The following is a 16475-nucleotide window of genomic DNA, read 5'->3' as shown; positions in this document are numbered from 1 at the left end:
CTGTTTTTATAGCACGCTCAATTGTGGTCCAACCCTCAAGCTCCTCTGAGATATCCAACTCTGAACTCAGATTTTTCAAGGCTATTTTTGTTTCTCATATGGAGGCTTAGAATAACTTGGCAGGAAGGAGATGGGAAAGGTTACCCAATCTTTCTGTAGGCACAACTGCGCAGAGACATGTACTGAAGATAGCTTCCCTCATATCCACTGTGTCTTGCTACTAACTGGGATACAGTTTTATTTACTTCACCAATTAGTGTTTCAACCTCAGAGAAGAGACACAGAATACAGTCAAGCACAGAAGGATTGTTTCAACACTCACACATCTGATTTCTGTGCTTTTCTAACAGTGAAATAAAATGCCCATACTCTAGACTACGGAGATTCTCTGCTATTTGAACTTCTTAAAGGCCTTATTTGGCCTTTCCCACATGAAATAGGTCAAGACAGGTTAAAATCATTTGTTTTGTGTTTGTGCTTTCTGTGATTTATATGTTCCTGAAAGTGTGTTAGAATGATGGCCATTCAGACTATTGATGCAATACTTAGGGAAATGTAACTTTCCACCTTAGAATTTGTATTAAAACTGATAGACTGCCATGTGTAGGTCCATGTGTTTATTAATTTGGACCTACTTCATTTCTCATTTGCTTTCTTATAAGTCTCTAGTAGTAACTGAGCAGCGAAACTTACCTCTACCATTCTAAGTCTCCATAATTGTTTTGCATTTATCTCCAGAGAACGTGCTAGAGAAACCATTTATGTTGAATTTGTTGTTGGAGAAATTGTTTCACCTGAAGGAATTTCTCCTGAATGTCCTTGCATAGACTCCCTGGCTGTTCCTTCAGCTTTATGGCTATCACTCTTTAGCTGGAGCATGACTCCTTGAACATCTTTTGTTCTCATGAACTTTCAGAGGACCAGGTTCAGGTCCCAGAGTCTGCCAAGTGACTGTCCTGTTCAGGACTGTGAGCACAAACAGGCAGTTAAAAGGCCAGAAGAAGACTGGAGAGATAGCTCTCTTGGTAAAGTACTGGCCACACAGCCATGAGGGCTAGAATTCAGTTCCCAGTACCCACATGCATGTCTGGTGGGTGTGAAGGCTTGTGTGTACTCCTAGTGCTCAGAGGCAGAGACAGGGGATCCCCAGAGCAGACTGGCTGGGTAGACTAGCTGAAATGGTGAGCTCTGGGATCAAACAACCAACCCCACCTCAATATACAATAAGGCAGAGAAATCAAGCAAGGCACATGACACCAATTTCTGGCCTCTATACAAATGCAAACACCTACCCAGACCCCCTGCCTGATCATTCATGTAGATATATACACAGCACACACACACACACACACACACACACACACACACACACACACACACACATGTCATGAAATCCACCAAGTCACTTAAAATAAATAATACAAAGATTATAAATATCAGAACACACGGCTTACATGAGGCTAAGACTTGCTTCATGAATATATTTGAGTCTGTTACACTTGCCTATGTGATAAATGTTTTCTTATGGGTTTCAGTGGAAGAAACCTGAAAAGGTAAACAAAATCTAAACACGGGACTAAATTACATATCCTTTTGTAAGATTTTACTTGAATGCTAGACTTTTAAATCCAGAATATTATTTCCCATTTTCTTTTTTAAAACAATTATCCTCAGGCAATTCAAGGGAATTAGTTTTTGGCAACAATAAATAATCACAGAAGCCCAGCAAATGCTTCCAGAATTATTACAAGCTATGCTGTATCCACTTACAATGGTCTTATTGATTAAACCATTTAGCTTTAGGTAGCTTTATAAGGAGAAGACATGAATATTTAGTTGCACAAGAGAAGTTTCTTGAAAGAATTGTGTTAATACCTTATTTTGTTGTTGGGCCAAACATAATGAATATAAACTATAGCTGCATTCTTGTGTTACAAGAAAGAAAACAGATCCAGGTTTAAAGAAATTATATTATTACTTGTAAAAATAGATTGAAGATGTGACCCTTCTTTTCATTAGGAATTATACAGCCATTTATTTTTCTTTCCTTTGCATCTGCCAGGAGTTAACACAGGGAATCAAATAAAAATTGTGCTTTTATTGCACATTTGCATTGAATCTCAGGACAGAAAAATGACTATATTCTGCTCCACAAGATAAGTGAGAAAGGAGAAAAATTACATACCTGGGTCTTGCATGAGTTTATACCTTAAAATTCCCATGTTTGTTATCAAGCATGACATTCTTATTCTCTGTACTATCCACAGTAGAATATAGCTTTGGTGTCTCATGGCCACCAGAAGGGGTACAGATACCCCTTCCTGAGAGCTTGGTAGAAATGTGGAATGTCAAGCTCCACCCAAAGCTACTGAATCAAAATTCACACCTTAACAATACTCACAGGATTTTCCATTGTCATTTAAATTTGAGAAGAACAGGTATATGGGATATGCTCTGCCAGTGGCCATATGGTACTGTGTCCATTTCTTGGATAACATTTTCTCTGAATAAAAAAACTGAAAGCAATAGCTGTTTTCATATTCTAGAGCTGGCACTAACTCCCTACTACTATTCAGAATGAATTGGAAGGGTGTGACAGTACTGTTGATGAGACCACCCATTAGGTATTAAGGATCTTCAGGTACTGACCATCTAGCCTAGGAACTGATGCTTTTAGCAGTTGCCTTTCTCCCTTAAGTTTTGTGGATGCTTTACAATGAGGCAACTGAAGCAATGGGTTACCCAAGACAATCACCCCTTACCAACGTAGATATTCTGATGGCTAGTGCCAGCTATACCCAAGGCAGTTTCATTAGTAGGAGCACCTTTCAAAATTAAGAAACACAATTTTTGAGTGGGGTATGTTGGGAAAATTGTGACACTTCATAGAATCATAGGTGAATACCAGAGTTCCTTGAGATGATATTTGTAGTGAGCATTACATTGTCAGATTTGTGTATTGAGGATGCCATGGAATGCCTTGGGTTTTAAGCTCATGTCAAACTTTGATGTTAGCAGTTCACATTTTATTACATATGGCTTCCACACCCAAAGCCCTAAGCTCTATATTCTTCTGGCATCTAGAGGTCTTTATGTCTCTTTCTCTGACAACAAACATTTGTATCTTTGTATATGGGAAGAGAGCACCTTAGTTTATATGACTCTAGAATTGAATAAAATATGGGAATTTAGTTTGAGTCTCTCGCTCTGAATGAAATCTTGTCTAAGGAAGGCATTCTTGGACAGAGATGCTGCAGGATAGAGAAGAGGCTGCAGGTAGGTCAGCATTTTGACATGTAGTAGATGAAGAAAATCAACTCATGCAACACGTGGTATTGGAAGTAGTGTTACAGTGAGGACTGGGAGCAAGAAGCAGATAGGTCTTTTCATGGTACAGGTGGAAATAAAAGGCTATTCACAAAAGTTTTGAATACACTGATAGATATAGGAAAATGGACATTTCTAGAACTATTCACACAAAAATTGAAATCAACTATTCAAGCAAGAACAATTAAATTTCTTTTATTAACTTTTTATTGATTCTTTGTGAATTTCACATCATACACCCATCCAACTCATCTCTCTGTCCCTCCATATCCACCCTCCACCCATACAGACTCCTCCCCAAAAGCCTTTCTTTACCAAGTTTTTTTTAACATATGTTAATATTTTTAAAACTACATGTGTGTATGCAATTATATCACAAAGTGTGTGCACGCATGTAAGTATGTATCTGAAATTTGTACAGAATTTTAAAAGTAATTCTTTCTATTCCAAGACCTTTCCCTATTAAAGCATCCATCATGAGCAATCCCTGGTATAATTTTTACAGATAATCTCTAATCTCCCAGTATACTATATATATATATATACAGTGTGTGGCTGTGTGTGTATTCACAGGTTTTCACATTCAAAGCCCTTATTTGTTTTGACTGAAATGAGTTAAACAGCAAATAACTAACCAATTAGCCCAGAAGGCAGAGCAATAATAATTGGCAACATCATTTACTATGTGGTACTTTGTAATTACACCTTTAATTCTTATTCCTCATTGAGGTAGATATTAACACTTGTATTATTGTTGTTATTAATCAGTGGAGAAAGCCAGGCTTTAAATCCACTCCTGAAGCTTGACTCTAGAGCCTCTGCTGTTCTTAAAAATGTATGTTGATTTCTAATGATTCTGTTGCTCCTGTGTTAGTGATGGTGCATTTATTAGATACCTACTGTGTGATAAGCAGTTGGCCTGTATTATGTGCAACCTTTGTCATGGTATTAGAATACGTTATTATTGTCTAACAGTCCTAATGAGGTTTAACAATTTTCCCAAAGTCTCAGAGATAATAAGTTAAGATCTAAGAATGGAAAAGAGACAGGACATCAGACTCCTGAGACTAAGACAAGCAAAGGATGAAATTCCAGGCATTCACTTACATGCTTAATGTTCTGGAAGACAGAAATGAAATGTATGTACATGTGAGATGTAATTAAACATATTCAAGCCATCAGAGGCTAGGTGGGAAAAGCTGTCCCATGAGCCAATGAGAGAAGATACAGGACACACTAGCAAGAGTCAAGCTTAGTGTCCTGTGTGGACCCCAAGGGAATCCTCATCCAAGGAAAGTATTTTCAAATGGAGAGTGATTCATCCTCATTGATTGCTTCAACCTTTAAAATATCCCACACCCATGTGTTTATATAACAATAGCCTATCAGTGACAAGAGGCACTAGACGGCTCTGCTCCAAGTCAGGCTTTGTGGCTATGGGCAGCAGAAATCAGCAAGTATCAAACTAGGTAATGTGTTTTCTAAGCAAAGTAGGAGCAGGAGGCATCTCTGGGTGCTGTCCATTCTCTGTATATCCATGGTCTAATTGCCATGTTTCTGGAAATTCTCATCTTCATGGAAAAAGATGGTCATGGTGAATTCCAACCTGTGTAGTCCTTTTAATGGAACCTGTGTATTTGATAACATGTTTTCTAGGTCCAGTTATACCATTGTGACTGACATTTTGTGTATTTGGGGGCTATTACTAGTACTTTTAGTGTTGTTTTTTTTATGTTTTGCAGTCTTGGTTTTTATGTTTTTTTTTTATGTTTACATGTTTTGCAGTCTTGGTCATATCTATGTGTAGCATTTTGAGCTGAAGATACCACATTTTCCTTATTTCAAAATGTTTCATTTACCTTCATGGGTACTGGAAAATGATTGATAGAAAACATGTAATAATTATTTGTATGGTAATTCTAATAGGAGAAATAATTAAGCTACATAATGAAATTCAGGATACGTGGAAGGGGTTTTACATGCATTATCTGCTTTAACACCAAAGTCCTAGCATGCTGTCATGATTACTGTGCCTGTTTGGTAGTTGAGGTCTTCTGTTCTGCGGTTGAGAATGAGGAGTCGCAGTAGTAAGAGGCAATGCTTTCTAATTCTCTATAACATACTTGATGCTCCGCATCTCCTAGTTCTGTGTCTGTGAAGTCAAATACCCACAGGTTAAAATATTCAGAGAAAAAAGCCATGACATCTGAATGAGAAACATGCAGACATTTTTATATGACATCTACATTATATTAACTATCTTAAATATAAGTCAGAATATAGAGGAGAGTTGCATGGGATATATGTAAACACTGACTTGACCAATGCAGATTTTGGGGACCCCCCCACATCTCCACCATGACTGATGGAGATGGCTATGGTTTCTATTAAGCATTGCTCCTTCTAGACTTTTCATCATAACTTTGTATTCCTCTTAAAAAAGACAATTTTCTCAGTCTTCCTTCTAATCATGGCATGACTGCCTATGAGCAAATGGCAAAATTTATTTATTAATTTTTTTCTTTAGAGGCATAGAATTCATTATATTTCTCTTATAGGGTCTATAAGCAATGAAAAACTTTGTGTGTAGTATACTATTTTCTATTTTCTCTTAATTTTATAAGAGAAAAATCTCTTTTTCAGTCTGAGTCAAGATATTTTAGACAAATTGTAACATCCTGAATCAGAATCATTTCATGGGAGAATTATAGATACACTTGGCATTTGTTTAAAAATGAGTAATTTAACTCCTTTTTGAATCAAGTCTTTTTATTCATTTAAAAATATATTTAAGAAATAAGTGTGTGGATAATTAACGTATGTTTATCAGTGCAGGGCCTAAAGAGTGAGTTTTTGCATTATCAAGATGATATGCATAAATAGAACTGGCAGCCACTCTTCATCAGCGTACGTTACTTGAGTTACTACTATGCGCTAAGTAAGACCTCAGGTAGCTGCCAAAGTTGTCATAGTGAATACAGTAGGAAGTGCTCACCTCCAAGCAAAGCAGCTGATGGTGATCATCAAGCTTCTCTCCTTGAAGCTGAGCCAGACAGACAAACTTCCATCCTCTGACGTTTCCAGCATCTTTGTTCTTTTGCTTTTTATGATTCTTTTTTTTTTCTTAATGCCAGCCTCAATAGATCAAGGTTAAAGTTTCTATTGCTCTCAAGAAGAAACCTAGATCAACACAGGCATGAATATATAAATAGATTTTTGAAATTTCTGAGACTTTCCTATCTATTCTGATGAGATTTTGGAGCCCCTTCCCTGTCCCCCCACACACAGACACTACCCCTAATGAATATATCCCCTTATTTCCATTACATAGCTTTCAGTTATTAAAATCTATGTGTTTATTTTCTTAGGTTTTTAGGCTAAATCAACCCCATGTGGAGACTTGGAGCCCTCTTGTAGTGACGTCGCCACACGCAAAGAGAGTGGGCACAGATGACGTCATGTCAGAACATAGCTTCTCTAGGGTTGATCTAAGATTATCCAGCTGTGAAGCAGTAGTCTCCAGGGGACAGCGCTCTTAGACATGTTCTTAGGACAGAATAGGGTGGAAGAGGAAAAGAGAAGGGCAGCTGAGAGAGGAAACTCTGACAGTCGCTTTTTAATCTACAAATAAATGTGCATCGTCCTTAGCACTGGGCTTCAGGTCAGTTCCTCTCCTGTAACTTTGCAGCGAGCTTGTTGTCTGAACTTAAAACCCTCGGAACTACATGTCTCGGATCTCAGTGTGTTCTTGGTCTCAAATCAATCTTGTCACTCCTCGGAAAGCAATGCAAGATAATAAGTCGTATTCACCTGATTGCTTGCCTGCACTGAGACAGCTAGTGACGTGTGTCTTCCTGATAACCAGGAGTCTCAGATCGGAGGCAGGGATAAAGGGAAGCCTGGGAGCTGGCGGAATCTAAATTTGACAGTCGATGGCTGAGGAGAGGGTCAGCAGGGAGAGAATGTGTGGCACGTGCGAGGAGGGAACAAAATCTATCTGCCCTGGTTGCAATGATCAGACATCTCTTTGTCTGGCTTTCTTACAGTGGGTGACTGATTGTCCCTGCCAGCTGGCTAATATCATAATTAACAAAGTTGTTACCACATCTGCAAAGTTTAATCGAAAGATTTACCGGTGGTATGATGGCATTGTCACCAAGATCACAAAGGACGACTCGGAGTCGACTTCTGCTACGGATGGAATGGCAAGGCTATGTGAACTTGTTCAGCCAAAGGTATGTTTCCTTTATAACTCTACATCCAGGGTTCTCTTGTTAAGATTTTTGTGGTAGTTTGGTGGGTTCCTTCCTGTTTCATGACTGACATGCTTTGTTAAAAGATCCATGTTTTTTGATCATTTGTATCACAGTCTCTGAAAGCTTTAAGGTTTTATTTTTCAGAAATCTCAAAATTCAAAACTATAATCAAGTAGCTTTTGATACTGAGGATAGATTATAGAACAATATTTTGCCTTTGCCATCTAGCTGGCCTCTCTCATTTTCAGAATAACTATTTAGTAGCAAATATCAGTTGAATATTTATATTGTGGAATGTTGTAGGTGTTTGCTTGACTATGTAAAAGCCGTTGTTTCCTCCTTTTATCTGTCAACTCAGAAGAGGGGTAAAAGGGCAAGCACAGTTATAGAAAGTGTAGACTCAATCTGAGTTTGAAGAAGGGTCCAAGTTGGAGAGGGGTGGGCTTCATCCACACCAAACAAGTGCCCTCTCTTCTCCCCGTATATTCCCTGAAACGTTGTTCTCCTCTCCGTTGGAGAGCCAGCCTCGCTCCTGATTGTCTCACCTGTATTTTCTTTACACTGTGATTTGCTTGGCTTGATTGAATATTCAAGCTCTGGGGTGTTTCTCGAATTATAGCCTTCACATATTGTTAATTAATGAGTGTGAATATTGATGAGGAGAGCCGTGTGCCTTTGTGAATACGCCTGTGCACTTGAGTACGAAGGAGGAAGGAAGGGTCTCGGGACTACACAGCAGGCGAGTTTGGGTTATTTATGCTATGTCACCCACCGCTATAACGTCCTGGGGATTGGTGTGCAATAGAACTGGGGATGTACAAGCCAGCTCTTTTACCTTCCCTTAATTCAGACACTTTTATCATGACAAAACCCAGTGATTTGACTTTTCCCTCTCACTGTTGTCTTTTGTGTTTGTAGCAGTTTTTAAACCTTACAACACTTTTAAAAAGGAATGCGTGGTGTACGTGTTTCCGACATGCCCAGTTTCAACTTTTCATGATTTGATTTCTAATCTTAGAAAGCATTGTATTGAAAGCAATATGTTGATTTGAAAATTTGACAATCAAATTTCATATTATCAAAATAAGAAATGAATCATCTTGTGGAATTATGAGTTTTGAAGTATTTAAATATGCAAATAATTTTAAGCACTGTTTATCAAAATTGCGGTATAATTTGACTTACGTATTCTCAAGCCTTCACTAAAGCTTAATGAATCTGCTCAGAAAAGCTGAAAGTGAAGATTTTGATAGTTTTATTGTATTCTGAGGATCATTTTCATAGCACACATATCATAACAGAGGTCCTTTTATTCTTTAACTTAGAGCCTTTTCACCTGTATCTTCCACGTAACAGATACTTACTATACATCTCAATACACAGTCACAGACTGAGTTAGTGAATTGAAATAGTCTGCTGCTCTCCAAATATGATTAACGTGTACTTCCTCCAAATCAACAGTTTTGGTTTTCAGTAAGCTTCATCAATAGAACCAAGTAGATGATCATCATAATCCAAGACAATGTGGAAGATTAAGTCCCTATAACCACACGCTGCTGTTGTTACCAAAACCTGATTATTTTATGTACTCGAGATTTGGTAGTATAAGAACTCTGGTGAGTATCAAAGGTATCTAAGGATTAGAAAGTGCTAGAAAAGTCATTCGCAGCTGAAGGCCTGGTTTTTGTTGCTGTTTTTGAAAAAAAAAAAAAGTTATCTCTTAAGATATATAGAAAAAAACTTTTGTCAGCGTTCCAAAAGAATTTAATAGTTTTCATCAAATGTGGCAAAGAGAAGATTAGTGACATATGATGAATAAAACGTATTCTTTCAAATGGGAATAGGAACATAATGAATGTCCTGCAGGTGATTGGGCCTGTAGCAATTTTACTGAAGATTCAAGTTTGACTGACCTTTGTTAGGGTGATTAACCTTCTGAAATTAAAAGCTCCATCTGAATTAGTCTGTCTAATTTAAATGCAAACATCAAGCAGGCCCCAAGTCATTAAAATAATAATAACAATAAACCCTTGTATTTTAATTTTCTTTTTTGCATATCTCAATGAAATGATGTCTGGGTAGGACCAGAGCTCTGGTTAGAGCATTGCTCAAGCAGAAAAAAAATACCTAGAAATAATGAATACATAATGGGGAGCCATTGAGGGCAAAGACCCAAGTGCTATTTCTCTGTTACAAAACCTAAAAGCCTCTACCACAGCCAAGGCATGGAGCATGAAGCCCAGCTAAAACAAAATACAGCCCAGTACAACTAAAAACAAATGCTCTCCATAGCAAAGCAATGTCCTGAATGACTATCCTATCTCTGTCCTAACCCAAAGCAACAATGATCACTACACACTATGCCAGGGTTAAGTTTATACAATGGTTCCTCAAAGTATGAGCTTTCTACCATAGCTTCTCATTAAGCAGTTCTGAAGGTTGATTTCTGATGTCTGGAATTTCATTCTCATGATCTCCTCCAGTCTATGGCTGTATTGAGTAGTTTCACTGAGCCCCAAAACCATTAAAGAAAAGACAAACTTATCTCTTTAGACTTTCACACAATGATTTTGTTTTGTTTCCCTTTGGTAAGTCTTCTGGAAGCTTTTGTGAAAAGTTTGCACATTCACAGCGCTTCAAAAACTATTTTCCTTGGTCATACTACTTTTCTTATTACTTAGCCAGTGGATCTCTTTAGTATTGGGTCCTTCCAAGAGTGAATGTGTCCACCTTTTATGTGTCTGTGAACTATTAAAATGGTAATAAAGGTTCCCTTCACAGGGTATGCAATTCATTTCTCTCTCCTTTCATCAAAGAATCCACTCTGAATGTGTAAAGGTAGAAAGGTTCGATGTATTATAGTATAAAATTAAGAAGCCCGAGGTGCTATCATTTATTTTTGCATAAGCTTTTCATGTGTGCTCTTAACAACCTTCTCAAAGATAGGCTTCTACAGTAGGCCTGTGAAGAAAGCCACAGAGGAAATACTTGTGACAGATAGACTGAGACAAATCATCAGGCAGAACGACTCTGGCCTCCTCCAGAGACTTATAATACCCCAAAGCCCGGATTAACAATATGTTTGACTAGATTCTGTTTGCTGTCAGGATAATTTCCTATTCTTAATCATGAGACAAATATTCACCCTAAATTGCAGACAAATGTGTTGTTCTTTACTCTCTGATAAGGTACAGACTGCCAGCCTTGGCTTTAGCACAGTGAACTGTCAAACTTTTAAAACCTCATTCTTGCTATGCTAATACTTGTTTGCTTATTAAAAACAATTTTTACAAAAGAAAAATATGTAAAATCACCTAAACACACACTATTCATTCTTCAGACATAATTACAAATCTTCTCTAATTTAGCATAATCTCCTTTGACCTCTTATAAGAATGAAGGAATATAGTTCTCAGCGAGACATGCTGCAAATATAACACATTCTATAGGTATAACATGCTAAGGTTCACTGTACCGACCATATCTTACCCTGCAATGTTACCAATAGCCGGGAGTCTTCTTGATGTAAGAGAATCAGAGCTTGAATGGTGAAATACATACCTCTTAGTGTAGGAAAATGATTTGGTGGAAAAGGAAATGGGGGTGGTTCTAGGTTGGTAAGCTTCAAATCCAATCATCTGTTTTGCTTAAGTGTGCTGTAAAGACATTTGTGTTTGTGTGTGTGTGTGTGTGTGTGTGTGTGTGTGTGTGTGTGTTGCCTTTATTTTCTGACAGTTGGTTCCCTTCTGATTTAACTACTCCCAACCCTGACATTTTTCCTTGTAGTTGTGAAATAAAACAATTGGCCATTAATAAGCCGATATTAATCCATTCAATTTGTGTGGACTACACATTTGAGTTGGAGTCCTTCTGTTTAAAAAACCCAGACTTTGAAAAAGCAGCCATTGATGGCATTTCACTCACTGCTTGGCATCCCTTGCTGGGTTTTGTGTCGGCCACTTAAGTTCACAAAACTCAAGAGTCCGCCTCCCACAAGCAGTTTTATTTCACAGAACACAAGGAAGACAGAAAGTTGCAGAGTTAAGGGTTTTCAGGATTTTCTTCCCACAGTTGAAAAGCAGTCACCTACAACTTTTTCATGACGTTATTCTCTTCAACAGACACCAGAGGAAAATGACTGGCTAATAGTAGTTAAGTGAACTATTTCTTATAACTTGTCTGATGTAATCTAAAGGAAGAAAATATTCAAAAAATGATAAACACCTGCCTATTAACTTTCTAGATCAATGAACGCTATTAATTCCTTAATACTAGTTTCCACATGATGTTGACCTAGCAGAGTCAGGGGAGTGGCTTATTTGACGTTGTCTGTGCAACTTGTACTAAAGTAATCAATCACACCATTTAGTTTGCTGACAAACAGCCTGTAAGCACTTAAAAATTATCTTCAAGGGCTGGGAAGATGGCTCAGGGTGCAGAGAAATGATTGCACAAGTATGACAACCTGAGTTCCAATTTCTCAAACCCAACTAAAGAACTGACACAGTAGCACAGATATCTGTGAAGAGCCGAGCACCCCATCTGGAGGAGGGGAGCAAGACAAGCTATGTCTGGGCTAGCTAGCCTAGGGTCTGCAAAAGTGCGCGTGAGACGCTGCTGTCTCAAAGTAGAAGTGAATGAGGTCTGACACCCAAGGCTATCCTTGACCTCCAAACACATAGCTTGATGTGCACACTGACAACTGACACACCCACCCACACCCAGACATAAACACACACACACACACACACACACACTGTCTCTAACAGGTTTATGCTTGCTTCTTTAACTTTGTTTAAGATGAGTCTTTACCACGCTTCCTTCACACCTCTTGGTGTCTGAACTCCGACGCTCTGTTGATAAATGGGCCTTTCTATTTGATAGCTCCCATTACTGAAATCATGCCCCAAAGACAGCATCTGTCAGGTTTCTGGGTTGTAGGAAATTGTCCAGTTGTTTATGATAAATTTATCTAAAGGCTATGTGAGGGAAAAAAAAAAAGAAAAAAAACCACACACACATCATTTTGAACACCATTAAAAATAAAGAGCAAAAATTGTGCTGGAGCCCTGTAATGTGAGAAAGGACAGCAGACTGCCTAGCAAGAGAACTTTTGTTCTCCTTTCCTAATTTATTATCGAGGGAGAAGAGAAATTTACCCTGAGTTAGACAAACAGCAAATCTCTATGAGGTTAGCTCAGCAAGTTCCGGACTTGGGAATGCAAAGCTATAGCTTCACATGGTGATTTTTCTACCTTCTGAAAGTGGATTCTGTTGGTGTGTACACTGTCTGTAGTTGGCCCAAACAAGTGTGTGCCTTCTCCAAGTCCATCCTCCATCCTCCCTCGGGGTTTTAGAAGGTTCCTAATCCATGACAAGAACTAAGGAAATGTCAGTTAAATTGGATTGACAGAACCTCTTGCCATTCAAATAAAGCTAAGGGGACTGAAGCCCTATGTCATTGAAAGGGCAGGAGTGCAGAAAGTAAAACCACAGCTTGAGGAAGAAAAGCCACTGGAAGAGCAGGAGGAGAGATAGATGTATAAGCTGTTGATAGACAGATAGATAGACAGGTGTGTAGGCTGATACATCCTAAATTGTTCCTGTACTGGATGGCTTTTAAAGTCAGTCACTTGTCAGCCCCACTTACTATTTGCCAAAAATCCAACCAGTTTCTCTGAACAGAGCAAAATAGTTCTTCAGAATTATCCTTTTGGTTCATGTCTTTAAAGAGACAAAACAAAAAATTGAACAATTCACCACATCCATTTTGAAAACAAATTCAAAGCCCACCTAAAGGGCATTGTGTAGAATTAGGAACTCTGAATAATATTGGCATGGGAATGCGGGTGGAGAGGATGTCATTGTGAGTCAAACTGTGAAAGAAGAGGAAAGAGAGGATTTCAGTGTCTGGTGAAATGAGTCACCAAGAGTCCTGCCTGGAGATGTGAGGCAAGATGGATTAGCAAGTGTGAGCAGACTGCACCCCCACCCCCACCAAGTTGTATGAATCCTTGAGGCTTCATTAACCATTTGCATCTTGCTTGATGGTGATTACACTCTTAGGCAGATATGAATCAACTTCACTATATGGAAACATTGAGGAAAACATTTATGAAAAATATGATCTAATTTCTGAAAATACAGGCCAATTAAAGACTGGGATTTAATTTAGGAATTTAACTCTGTCTGCATGACTTATATAATAATGATGATTTTTTTTTCTCCTCTCATTCTTCATTCTCAAAAACAAAATGAGATTTTTTTAACTTATTGACATATTACTGAAGAATCTAGGTTTTCCCCCAAAATTACACATTTTTTGCATAAATGTGCCTAATTACCTGAATTCAGTTTTGATTAGCAGTGTTAATTGATGCAGCTGTGGACGGGATCTGTTTACCTAAATTACCATGTGCAAACAGCAATATGTCTGGAAGTGAATATGCTAAAGTGAAAATACTAATTAGCTAAGACAGATTGTGATTCAAGTCACATTGTGGCGCTTTCTAATGAAAGCCTGGATATGTCAGGGTTTTATGATATTCAGACAGAATGTCTATATTACATATGATTGCTAAATTTAATTCATAAGAACAGATGGGATGTCAGCCAGGCTACTTCTGCCTTATTCCTTTATTAATGTGAATATTTTACTCAACTGGAGATACATTCGTATGTTTTTGTAAGAAACGCATTGTGTGATTTGACAGTGTGCCAAACCTGTGCACACAGCCTCATCAACTTCTTGATCAATAGAGTCACACAGTCACAGATTATATCCACCTACTGTCCCTAAGATGCAGATAAATATACTATCATCTTGCAAGTTTAATCACACCATTTGGTTAATTTAACTGTAGAGCAGAAAGGCTAGTTAAAAACACAGCTTACACCATGTTATTTTTGCCTTTTATCTTTGTATACCAAATAAATCATAAAGACTGAATCCTAGAAGTCTTAAAAATTCTTATGTGTCCCGGGGCCAAAAGGTGAGTGCCCTTGCCTGTATGTGATTTCCATCTTTATTCTTTTTTTTTAAAAGCTAAGAAACAGTGGTCTTTTTCCTGTGGTGGCACAGCCTTTGTGTGTGTGTGTGTCTTTGTTTCTCATTACCCTTGTTTACCCTTGTCCTAAAACATGACCTGCTTTGCTTAAGGTGTCTCTCCAAAGGAAACATTCATATTTTACCATCTTCTCCAGCTCTCCACATTCACTAATGACACTGTAACTGGAAGGTATCTGAAGATTGCTGTACCAACATTACATGTCACAGTGAAGAAGTAATGGACCATCTTCCCTCTCCCAAGAGGCTGAATAACTGTGCCTAATGCATGATGTCTCTTCCTCCCAAAGGCTGGGGAGATAAGGCCTCTTGACTCAACCTGAAGGGCTTAAGATCCCTTGTTAGATATTTTAAGATGCCACGAGCAAAATGGGGATAATTTTCGTGATGCAAATTTGAACATAATTATAGTTTGGCATATTTAATTTAGGTTTAAGGAGAATTATAATTACCAAAATTTTAATTATTTCAATTATGCTAATGTCTATCCCCAAAGTTTTGTGTAATTTGGGTTCTCTAACATAGACTGAGACATAAAAAAAAAATCGCACTGGAACTTAATAGGCAAAATAAGAAATCTGAAGCAATGAATCTGTCCTAACTACAGCTTTGCTATCAAAATGTAAATGTAGTGCTGACTAGCTCAGGAAAACTTGAAGTGCTTTACAGAGCTTAAATAAAAAGCATGCATGTAGGGTGTTGGGAGTACATTGTGTATCCAGGGTTCCATTTTGTGCATCAATACCAATGCTAGCATACACTTGTGTTGGGTTGTTTACTATCTAACTAATGCAGATAATCTCAGAACCTTTTAAAATGAAATTTATACATGTCATAATGATGACCACTATCATTCCTTCCAAAGGTGCCTGGTATAGATTTCCATATTTGAGGGAAAAACACACACACACACACACTTTGGAAGGTTCTATTTCCCAGTGGCTGAAGGCAACTTGCTGAATGTTGTATGGATAATGTGAGAGAGCTCAGCGCTACAGATTCAAAGTGTGTGTGTGTGTGTGTGTGTGTGTGTGTGTGTGTGTGTGTACTCCAAAACACCACATAAGCAAAGACTTTGAATGCTCTGTCTGGCCAACTAGTTCAATTGTCTGGGAGGGGTTTTTGTTTGTTTGTTTTGTTTTGTTTTTTAACCTCTGTATTTCTGGGTGTGCTAAAGAAACTGCTGGAAAACCCAAGACTATATACAAGATGCAGCCATAAGAAGCAGCCCCCCTTACCTCTCAGCTCCCTATTCTCTACAGAGCAATGTCTGTGCTACTCCTCACTGCCACCCCTGAGCCGCTCTAGTATTTCAGTGAAAATAGTTCTTCCCTATTTCCATGTGCAGGCATGAGCCTGTTTTGTGTTGGCACAGGGAAGCGTTTCTGAAGGGCACTTTGACAAGGGGACTGGGGTCAGAGATGTCACATGAGAGATGGGGCTGTGGCCTCTTATCAGACATCCCAGTAAATTGTCTTGGGGCAAAACACTTAACCTTGGTGTGAAAATTAGTTAATTTTAAGAATAAATAGATCTATCTTTCTGACTTATTAAGGATTTATCACTTGTGCCCAAGGTTCAACTGATCTCCAAATGAGGTGTATGAATCTTTTCTTTGAACTCTAATTGGCATGTGGGGGAGGCAGGTCTGACTGAGCTGAATGGTTGAAGGATTTAATCCTTTGAAGAAATCTTGTTTTACTTTTAATACTTGTAAGTATTGCTAATGTATTCTAAGATTAATTTGACTCTTACTGCTTTACTTATCCCAGGTCCCTTCCCAAAGGGTAGACTGAAGGCTCCCTGAGGGGAATCAGCTACCTCAG

General features: G+C 38.3%; 1 long non-coding RNA gene across 2 annotated transcripts in view; it reads left to right on the top strand.

Moving 5' to 3' along the window:
* Positions 1-16475, top strand: part of LOC118571048 — a 60150-nt gene that overhangs the window by 20871 nt on the left and 22804 nt on the right. For both annotated transcript variants that reach the window (XR_004943284.1, XR_004943283.1), the window contains exon 2: positions 7374-7562. This is a non-coding gene — a long non-coding RNA (uncharacterized LOC118571048). The remainder of the gene's footprint in view (positions 1-7373; positions 7563-16475) is intronic.

This window comes from Onychomys torridus, chromosome 20 (assembly GCF_903995425.1).
Source record: "Onychomys torridus chromosome 20, mOncTor1.1, whole genome shotgun sequence".
Lineage (NCBI taxonomy): Eukaryota > Metazoa > Chordata > Mammalia > Rodentia > Cricetidae > Onychomys > Onychomys torridus.
Note: the sequence above shows the minus strand (reverse complement) of the source record. Positions and strands in the feature narration are given on the sequence as shown.